The sequence below is a fragment of the Somniosus microcephalus genome, chromosome 15 (assembly GCF_052327205.1).
Source record: "Somniosus microcephalus isolate GS21.2 chromosome 15, FLI_Smic_1.0, whole genome shotgun sequence".
Lineage (NCBI taxonomy): Eukaryota > Metazoa > Chordata > Chondrichthyes > Squaliformes > Somniosidae > Somniosus > Somniosus microcephalus.
In genome coordinates this window covers 129,254,184-129,264,727 of record NC_141001.1, presented here as the reverse complement: position 1 = coordinate 129,264,727, position 10,544 = coordinate 129,254,184, and the positions used below count along the sequence as shown (strand labels likewise).

At 47.9% G+C, this 10,544-nt stretch overlaps 1 long non-coding RNA gene across 1 annotated transcript; it reads left to right on the top strand.

Moving 5' to 3' along the window:
• Nucleotides 1-4,368: 4,368 nt before the first annotated feature.
• LOC147107233 (uncharacterized) lies at nucleotides 4,369-10,181 on the top strand. Its single transcript, XR_015081060.1, has 2 exons — nucleotides 4,369-5,193; nucleotides 8,597-10,181. It is a non-coding gene; the product is annotated as an uncharacterized LOC147107233 (long non-coding RNA).
• The last annotated feature ends 363 nt before the right edge of the window (nucleotides 10,182-10,544 follow it).

Genomic DNA, 10,544 nt, shown 5'->3' with positions numbered 1-10,544 from the left:
GTTCCGTATCCCGTAGGGGAATATGCTTGAATAACTTTTTATAATCATGCTTATTCATGACCGTCAACGCCGATCCGGTGTCCACTTCCATTTTCACTTGGACTTTTGCAATCTGTAGTGTGATCCAGATAGCTTGTCGGTCAGCTTCATTACTCACATTGTGAATTCTCAGACTATCCAGTTCCTTGCAGTTGGAGTGTGAGTCCGAATTCTGTTCTTCCGGACTCTTCCTAGTCACCTCATGTACCTTTCTGTACCTCTTTTGTGGTGACTCATTATTGTTGGTCTTCTTTCCTGACCGGCATACCTTAGCTATGTGACCGAGCCTGCCACATTTCCTACATTCCTGGTTTTTAAACCAACATTGGTTCTGGTCGTGTGTTGTCTTCCCACAACGATAGCATTTCGTTGTACCCGAAGTAATTTGCTGCACACTGAGTGCCGTTGCCTTTAGCTGCATTTCCGCCGTTCCTTTCGCTGCGGCTTCGTTCGATGCAGCAATAAGGACAGCCTTATCAAGTGTAAGATCGTTCTCTTCGAGCAGTCGTTTTTGTGTTTCTTCCTTCGACATTCCGCACACGAATTTGTCTCTGAGTGCCTCTGCCAGATTTTCCCTAAACTGACAGTGTTTCGCTAGCCTACGCAGTTCAATCAGGTACTCCGCGTTGCTTTCCTCTTTCCGTTGCGTTCTCGCGTAAAATTTGGATCGTTCCGCCAACATCAGTGGTGCGGGGTTAAAATGATCCTTCAGGACAGCAACAATATCATCGAAAGTCTGATCCGCCGGTTTAGCTGGTGCTAGTAGATGCTTCAAGAGCCCGTATGTCTTCGCGCCCATCGAGTTTAGCAAGGTTATAGCTTTGTCATCTTCTTCTATTTTATTGGCCTCACCATAGATCTCAATGCGTTCCACATACGTGGCCCAGTCTTCTACCTCAGAATTAAAATCGTTGATGTTACCACGCTTAGGCATCTTCCTCTTTTCCTGATAACACCACGGATTATTTCTTTAAATTTTCCATTTTTTTTTTCTTCAAGATGGCGGTTCCCACGAAAATGGCGGTTTCCCGCGCTTATCTTCTCTCCCCGCCCACTTCAATGGCGGTTCCCCGCTTCTGTCTTCTTCTCCGCCTAATGGCAGCTTCCCGCGTTTCTTCCCCTGGCGGGAGGGGTACACTTTCCCCACGGGCGACGGCCGCTGGCTTTCAGGTTCACAGCCTGCGCGTCGGCTTCAGTGCTTTCCCTTTTCTCGGCAGGGCAACCGGCGCTGGGTATACCCCGTTGACGGCGAACAGTTTCAGCCACTGGGCTGGCTCTCGCTCAGTTCCCCTTGCTCGGGCTCTGTCTCTCTCCCGCTCGCTCGGCTCTACCGGCGCTGGGTACACCCCGTTGACGGCGAACAGTTTCAGCCGCTGGACTGGCTCTCGCTCAGTCTCCCTTGGTCGGCTCTGCCTCTCCCGCTCGCTCGGCTCCCAATCGCGCCTCCCAGCCCTCTCGCAGTCCGGTGCTTCCCTCCCCGGCTGCGGCTGAGTTTTTATATCTTCCCGCGCCTACGCTCCCGGTCGCAGCGCTTCGTGGCTTCGGTCGCTGCCCGGCCTTTTTCGCCGGTCGCGGTCTAGCTGTCTCACGATGCCATTGCGTCCCCAGCCTGTCTGTACCGCGGCTTCCTTGCTCCACGCTGCCCCAGTCTCAGCGCCTCTGGGCCCGACTTCTGTCCGGCTCCTTTCCCCCTCGACCGTGGTCGAGTGCACCGCCCTTATCCTCCGGTTATTCTTTTTACTTTTCCCTTACTCACAGTCACCGTGGCCGGCTTGCTTCTCGTGCTGATCGGCTCACTCTTCACCGTGGCAGAAGGGACAGTCAGTGCCTGTTGCTGATGGAAGTCTTTGTCTCTAAATTCTTCCTCCTTTCTAGTTCTGCAGCCTCGAGTTTTCTCCCAGCAGAACGACGAGGGCGGTTGCCTCTTCTCGACGCTCGTTAACTGCTTCAGAAGTATTGTTGCCGCAGGGTACGATCGGACTCGTCGCCACTGTAAAGTCTGTGGGTTGTTTAGTTAATTAATACACAGACTCCAAGAGTAACTTAAAACAGGACTTTACAATTCGAAGGTCAGGGCGAATCTGCCCAATAATTCCTGACACAGCACTTATATACCGGTGTGGTCACCGTCGGTATTACAGTATACAGAAGCCAACAAAGTAGTGCAACACCTAAAGTAGTTCTCTTAAAGGTGGACGGTTACATACAATAGTTCTCTTAAAGGTAGACGGGTACATACACTACAAGGACAAACAATTCCAGCACATCAACGAGAAGCCGACAAGGAGCTTCAATGTAGGGCAACCAGTCTTGGCCCGGGACGGTCGAACAGAGAAGTGGCAACCCGGAACAATATGTGCAAGGCAGGGGCCATTAATGTACACAGTGGATGTCGGGGAGAACATTGTGAGACGCCACGTCGATCAGGTCTTAGCATCACAGGAATGCGTCAACCCCATGTCTCGAGTACCTGGGGATGAACCCGACATACCGGTAGTATCTACTTCAGACCCAGTAGCAGTGGAACCCGATGAACTACCCGATGAAAGGGGGTCAGAATCGCCTCTGCACCAAGAACAAGAACCTTCGGAAAGACGCTATCCGGAAAGGGTCAGGAAGCCGCCCCAAAGACTGAATCTATAAATGGACTTTTGTTATTGAATGTACAAGTAAAAATGTAATTGTTATTTGAATATTAAGGGGGTATTATTGTTGAGGAGAATTTCAGTATTAAGGACTTTTGCAAAGACTGTCGGGATACTTGACATTAAACTGGTTGACAAAGGGGCCCCCTGAGCTCGCACGTAGGCTGGGATGAGATAATGCCAGCTGCAGTTTTGTTATTGAACGATTGTGGTCACCTTACAACGAAAAATAGGTTGGACTTCTGCTTATCTTGTCTGCGGCCAGAGGCCCAAATTAACATATGGCCATTGCTGGTTTCAGAATATGTAACCGTTTGCTTAAGAATAGATAACCGTTTTAGATGTCACGGGGTGTCGCTAGGATTATGTAATCAACCGTCTAAGTTGTTTTGACCCCTGTATAAAAGTAGGCGGCTTAAGTGTACAAAACGAGAAGTGTGGCGATTGCACACCGGGTGTATAGCTGCTTCTCCCAGAGCTCTGCAATAAAGCATTCTTTTACTTTGCCATTCACTCGTGGTCAGAGTTTTATTTGACTCCAAAGGCTTCTGTTGGGATCGTGTCGACCTAGAATATCACCTGGTCCACGTAGCCCCAAATTAGCTACAACAATTGGCGCTGCGAGCAGGGTCACCGAGTGACTGGCCGCCCTGATCAAGCGGACACACGCTCGAGTGATCTAAAAGAACAAAAGAGAGGTGAGATGGCATATGTAAAATTGTGCTAGGATACTAACAACCGTAAGACTGCATTATTTCTTGTAATTCCAGGGAAACTAGGTATAGCCTGGGAGGAGAACTGGAGATTCCAGGGAAACCAGGTATAGCCTAGGAGGAGAACTGGAAGAGAGGAGAGGTAAAGGAGCCGGACCAACCTTTACCTACACGTGACGGACCCCGAGAGAAAGGTATTTGTGTTCTCAGAATCGGGGGGCCGAAGATAGTGACCAAGGGACATAATGTCGAGTAAGGATCTGAAGCGGGGGCCCCCGGGCTCCCTCATCGATACTTTTATGACGGATAGATGTACCCTTATTGAAAGAATGCAGGAAGACGGGTGGGACGTATCCAAAGGTTTGGACCGACAGCAGTCATGGTGGGACACACAGAAAAAGGGAAGAACTAAAAAAGCAGGAGTACTGTTGGTTCATCAATTGGCAGGATTGATAGAACAGGCAGAAAAGGCAGCGGTGAGTCTTAAGGGAAAACAACTTCAGATAGATAACCTCCGAACAGAGTGTGAGGGATGTAAAAAGCAAATAGAAGTCCTCAAAGGAGTTAATGAAGGACAACAACAATGGCTGAGAGAATATAACCGACAAACCTGGGGAGAGACAGGGAGAGAAGAAGCTCTGCCCCCATATACCAACCCCAGCGCACCCCCAGTTTATAATGTAGCACCGGTGACAAGGCAAGACCCACTGAATGACCTAGTGGTTGCTAATAGGGGAAGAGCAGATTGGAAAGCATTTACCCCAGGTGAAAAGGAAGCCGTTATGAGCCGTCTGGGAAAACTACAGACCCGGAGTTCTAACACTAAATTTTGGGCGGAGCTGGATTCAGTTTGGCAGGGTCATTCCCTCCACCTTAGGGACGTACACCAATTAGTGCAGGCAGCATGCCCCGTGGACAGATGGCGGTTGGTGCCTGAAAACCAAGGCGCTGGCAATGCCAACACAGACTGTTAAGGAGAATTTCAGTACTAAGGACTTTGCAAAGACTGTCGGGATACTTGACATTAAACTGGTTGACAAAGGGGCCCCCTGAACTCGCACGTAGGCTGGGATGAGATAATGCCAGCTGCAGTTTTGTTATTGAACGATTGTGGTCACCTTGCGACGGAAAATAGGTTGGACTTCTGCTTCTCCTGTCTGCGGTTAAAGGTCCCGAAAAAGGTTTTAGACCTAGGGTCCATCGCTTGCTTAAAATAGGTAACCATTTTAGATGTCACGGGGTGTCGCTAGGATTATGTAATCAACCGTCTAAGTTGTTTTGACCTCTGTATAAAGGTAAGCGGCTTGAGTGTACAAAACGAGAAGTGTGGCGATTGCACACCGGGTGTATAGCTGCTTCTCCCAGAGCTCTGCAATAAAGCATTCTTTTACTTTGCCATTCACTCGTGGTCAGAGTTTTATTTGACTCCAAAGGCTTCTGTTGGGATCGTGTCGACCTAGAATATCACCTGGTCCACGTAGCCCCAAATTAGCTACAACAATTGGCGCTGCGAGCAGGGTCACCGAGTGACTGGCCGCCCTGATCAAGCGGACACACGCTCGAGTGATCTAAAAGAACAAAAGAGAGGTGAGATGGCATATGTAAAATTGTGCTAGGATACTAACAACCGTAAGACTGCATTATTTCTTGTATTTCCAGGGAAACTAGGTATAACCTGGGAGGAGAACTGGAGATTCCAGGGAAACCAGGTATAGCCTAGGAGGAGAACTGGAAGAGAGGAGGGGTAAAGGAGCCGGACCAACCTTTACCTACACGTGACGGACCCCGAGAGAAAGGTATTTGTGTTCTCAGAATCGGGGGGCCGAAGATAGTGACCAAGGGACATAATGTCGAGTAAGGATCTGAAGCGGGGGCCCCCGGGCTCCCTCATCGATACTTTTATGACGGATAGATGTACCCTTATTGAAAGAATGCAGGAAGACGGGTGGGACGTATCCAAAGGTTTGGACCGACAGCGGTCATGGTGGGACACACAGAAAAAGGGAAGAACTAAAAAAGCAGGAGTACTGTTGGTTCATCAATTGGCAGGATTGATAGAACAGGCAGAAAAGGCAGCGGTGAGTCTTAAGGGAAAACAACTTCAGATAGATAACCTCCGAACAGAGTGTGAGGGATGTAAAAAGCAAATAGAAGTCCTCAAAGGAGTTAATGAAGGACAACAACAATGGCTGAGAGAATATAACCGACAAACCTGGGGAGAGACAGGGAGAGAAGAAGCTCTGCCCCCATATACCAACCCCAGCGCACCCCCAGTTTATAATGTAGCACCGGTGACAAGGCAAGACCCACTGAATGACCTAGTGGTTGCTAATAGGGGAAGAGCAGATTGGAAAGCATTTACCCCAGGTGAAAAGGAAGCCGTTATGAGCCGTCTGGGAAAACTACAGACCCGGAGTTCTAACACTAAATTTTGGGCGGAGCTGGATTCAGTTTGGCAGGGTCATTCCCTCCACCTTAGGGACGTACATCAATTAGTGCAGGCAGCATGCCCCGTGGACAGATGGCGGTTGGTGCCTGAAAACCAAGGCGCTGGCAATGCCAACACAGACTACCGCAACGGAAGATGGGTGAATCACTGCCCACTAAAAATGAATAAGGAAGAAATGACTCCCGCCTTCCAGTTATACAAAATAGCAGTACAAGGGGTGTTAGGAGAGGCCCCCACAAATTGGAATAAAATAACGTCGTGTAAACAAAAGAAAGGAGAGGGCTCTTCAGAATACGGGGAACGATTGTTCGCCGTCTACGGAGAATCCTCTGGACAGCCAAACGCGGTGAGAACAGACCCAGCCTTTATCCAGGCATTTAAAGATGGGCTGTCCCCCCCCCATCAGGCAATCCTAAAACTAGGAGTACTGGCTACCAGAGTATATGATGAGATAGTTGAATGGGCACGTGGCGTTGACGGATTACAGACTAGGGAGAAGGAAGAGGTGCAAGTGAAGAAGGAGAGAGTAAGTGCAGTCCAATCCGACAATGTCGGGTCAGGGACAAAACCGAAAGGCGCTTGCCACAATTGTGGTAAGGTAGGACACTTTATTAGAGACTGTAAGCAACCAAAACCGTTGAAGGAGTATTGGGGTCGGGTATTTCCCATGATTGTGGAGATGTAGATGCTGACTTAGAGGGAGACAAGATAAAAGACACTCCGTTACCAGGGGCTGAAGAGACCCTGTACGTGGACGGGTCCCGAAAATATATAGACGGACAGCCTCGTACGGGCTGGGCTGTAGTAAATAGTCAGATGAGAACTGTACGATCGGGGAGACTTGAAGGAGGCTTGTCAGCCCAAGTAGCAGAACTAGTGGCTCTGACAGTAGCACTAGAAGAGTCCGAGAATAAAATTGTAAATATATATACAGATAGCCGATATGCGTTCGGTGTAGTCCATGACTACATGACTGCATGGGGCAGACGGGGATTTGTAACTACCGGAGGAACCCCCATAAGACATCAGGAAAGAATCGAAGCCCTCCTGGAAGCTAGTAATAAGCCTAAACAGGTCGCAGTAATAAAGATTAAAGCACACCAAAAAGAACCAGCCAGAGACAGTCCAGAATGGACGGGTTATATGGGCAGCTCAGGCAGCCCTGATCTTGGAACGGAAAGAAGCAAACCTAGAACGGAAGGAAGGAAAGCAGATAGCGAAACAATCCGCGGAGTTAGCCTTAGGATGGGAACCCGAGGAACCTGTAGCCAGTGTAGATAGCCCAGGAAATGAAATTAGTATCGCTGAGCTACACGAGGATATATTACCTAGTGAAAGGCAAAGATGGAAAGAACAAGGAGCCAGACCAACAACAGACGGAGTATGGCGAATAAATAACAAGGTAATGGCCCCCGAGTGTATACAGAATACCCTACTCGAAATACACCATGGATTAAGCCACTCTGGAAAGGAGGCGATGCAACAGACTTTAGGTAAGGAGTGGTGGTGGAAGGGTATGGGGCGGGACATTGCTAAGTATTGTCAACGATGCATCGTGTGCGCTCAGCATAACCCAGGAAGGCCAGTTAAAATTAGATTAGGACACCAACCCAGGCCCCGAGGGCCATGGGAGCACTTGCAAATTGATTTTACGGGGCCCCTACCCATGTCAAAGGGTAAGACGTATTGCTTGGTAATCATTGATCAATTCACAAGATGGGTGGAGGCCTTTCCAATGCCGCTCCAGATAGATTCGGATCAAGGGACCCACTTCACAGGAGGTGTGGTCAAACATATGTGCCAGTTAATGGGAATTAAGCAAAGGTTTCATATACCCTACCATCCCCAGAGCTCGGGGATGGTAGAAAGAATGAACCGAACACTAAAAAATGCGCTGGCTAAGGCCATGCAGGAATCGGGAAAAACATGGGTGGAAGTGTTACCTATCATTCTGATGAAATTACGAGCCACCTGTAATCGCACCACAGGCCTTGCCCCGTATGAACTTATGACAGGACGAGCAATGCAATTGCCAGAAGGCATAATTACGGGAGGGGTGGATGTAGGCCCCTTAAAGGACAAGCTACGGCGATATGTCCAAGAAATGAGTAAACAACTAAAAGAAATGCGGACGCAGGTAAGGTACCGCCAGAGGGAGCAGGACGAGAAGGAATTCCCCTTCCCGTTACCAGAAGTCCCTACAGCGGGAACTAGGGTAATGCTAAAGGTATTACCAACCAAATCAGGCTTTGCTCCCAAATGGAATGGGCCTTACGAAGTTATTATTAGCGGAGATACTCGCGCCTGTCTAGACATACGGGGAAAGGGAGTGTGGAAACATTGGACACAGCTAAAGATATATGAGCCAAAGTCATCCCTGGAGCCTCCTGAGACGGAGACTACCGGGGAGAGTGAAACCACGAAAGAAAAGACTGACTAAATGAATGTAACCAGCATAAAATTAAGATTAAAGTTGTTAAGTTATTGTGTTAAGGACTCAATCTGTAGGGGCGTACAACGCAGATTGAGAATTGATACTGTTTGGTTAAGGCATAAGGATTACGCTTCGGGGTTACAGAACTCGTACTCGGCCTTGGAAAGGTGACTGCGATTATGCGAGATCTGTTATGGTGTTTGGATCGTTCTGACCTGCTGACATCCAACACCCATTTTAAGTTTTAAGCCTTAATCTACCTCAGAAGGGGTGTGCATAGAAGTTACTAATAATACACCCTTGTATTATTTTCCAGGTCAACATCAGATGATTAATGCCTGATACTTTGATCTGTTTGCCTGTGTGGGCATTTATTTCGTGGCTTATTGCATCGGTTGTGCTTGTGTGCTTTTATCTTAACGCGTTGTTACAAGAGTGTTATCGGGAGGGCCAGAGAAACCATAAGCCAGTTTCAGACAGGCAGTCCTTACTTAAAATTGAAAATGAAGACCGTAATATGTTTAGTTGCGATAATATGCATTGTTACGGTAACCCGGGGTACACGGAGTCCGTTATCCTAACGGGACCCAGCACATTCAATCAAGAGCAGGATCCAAGTAACCCAAGTCCTGGGCTAGATAGTCTAAAAGCCTATAATGGTACATATTTTATATGTGGTCACCGAGCCTATCCATGGTTACCCCGGAATTGGACGGGTTCGTGTTACTTAGGTTATGTAGTACCCTACATTCACCTCTTGAATGAGATTGGGGAACACCACGAATTTAAGAAATACCAGATTAAAAGAGAGCTAGGAGCTTATCAAAGATTTTTTGGGGTAATAAACCCTCCCTATGGAATAATGAACTTAATGGATGAAACAAGGAAGTTGGCAAGGTTAATAGAGGTAGTTGCCAATGTTACTGGGGAAGCTTTAACAGAAATGAGTACTGAAATGGTAGCCATTAGAACAGTAGCCCTTCAAAATCGTATGGCCTTAGATTACCTCCTTGCAGCACAAGGAGGAACCTGTGTCTTGATAGGAAGTGAGTGCTGTACTTATATCCCTGATAGTTCGGAAAATATCACAAACTTAGTAAACCACATGAAGGATGAAGTGAAGAGAGTCCATACCAATCCGGGAGAAGGATGGTTGGAGTGGCTAGGACTAACAGGATGGGGTTCCTGGATAATGCATGCATTGGCTATCATCGTTGCGATATGTGTTGCAATATGCTGTCTGCTAACTATAGTGAGAGCTTGTTGCAAAATGGCAATGACACCGGTAATGCCAGTCAGTGTGATTCAGGCGGATGAACTATCGCTTATGGAAAAGGACAAGGAGGACCAACCTGAACCAACTGCCTTCCCTCGGGTGAGTCAGTGGTTGTAGGAACAACACTGTGAAGAAAGAAGATTGATGGTCAGCTGGACCAAGAAGATCGTGATCCAGGACCAAAAGGAGGGATTGTTAAGGAGAATTTCAGTACTAAGGACTTTGCAAAGACTGTCGGGATACTTGACATTAAACTGGTTGACAAAGGGGCCCCCTGAACTCGCACGTAGGCTGGGATGAGATAATGCCAGCTGCAGTTTTGTTATTGAACGATTGTGGTCACCTTGCGACGGAAAATAGGTTGGACTTCTGCTTCTCCTGTCTGCGGTTAAAGGTCCCGAAAAAGTTTTTAGACCTAGGGTCCATCGCTTGCTTAAAATAGGTAACCATTTTAGATGTCACGGGGTGTCGCTAGGATTATGTAATCAACCGTCTAAGTTGTTTTGACCTCTGTATAAAGGTAAGCGGCTTGAGTGTACAAAACGAGAAGTGTGGCGATTGCACACCGGGTGTACAGCTGCTTCTCCCAGAGCTCTGCAATAAAGCATTCTTTTACTTTGCCATTCACTCGTGGTCAGAGTTTTATTTGACTCCAAAGGCTTCTGTTGGGATCGTGTCGACCTAGAATATCACCTGGTCCACGTAGCCCCAAATTAGCTACAACAAGACTACCGCAACGGAAGATGGGTGAATCAATGCCCACTAAAAATGAATAAGGAAGAAATGACTCCCGCCTTCCAGTTATACAAAATAGCAGTACAAGGGGTGTTAGGAGAGGCCCCCACAAATTGGAATAAAATAATGGCGTGTAAACAAAAGAAAGGAGAGGGCTCTTCAGAATACGGGGAACGATGGTTCGCCGTCTACGGAGAATCCTCTGGACAGCCAACCGCGGTGAGAACAGACCCAGCCTTTATCCAGGCATTTA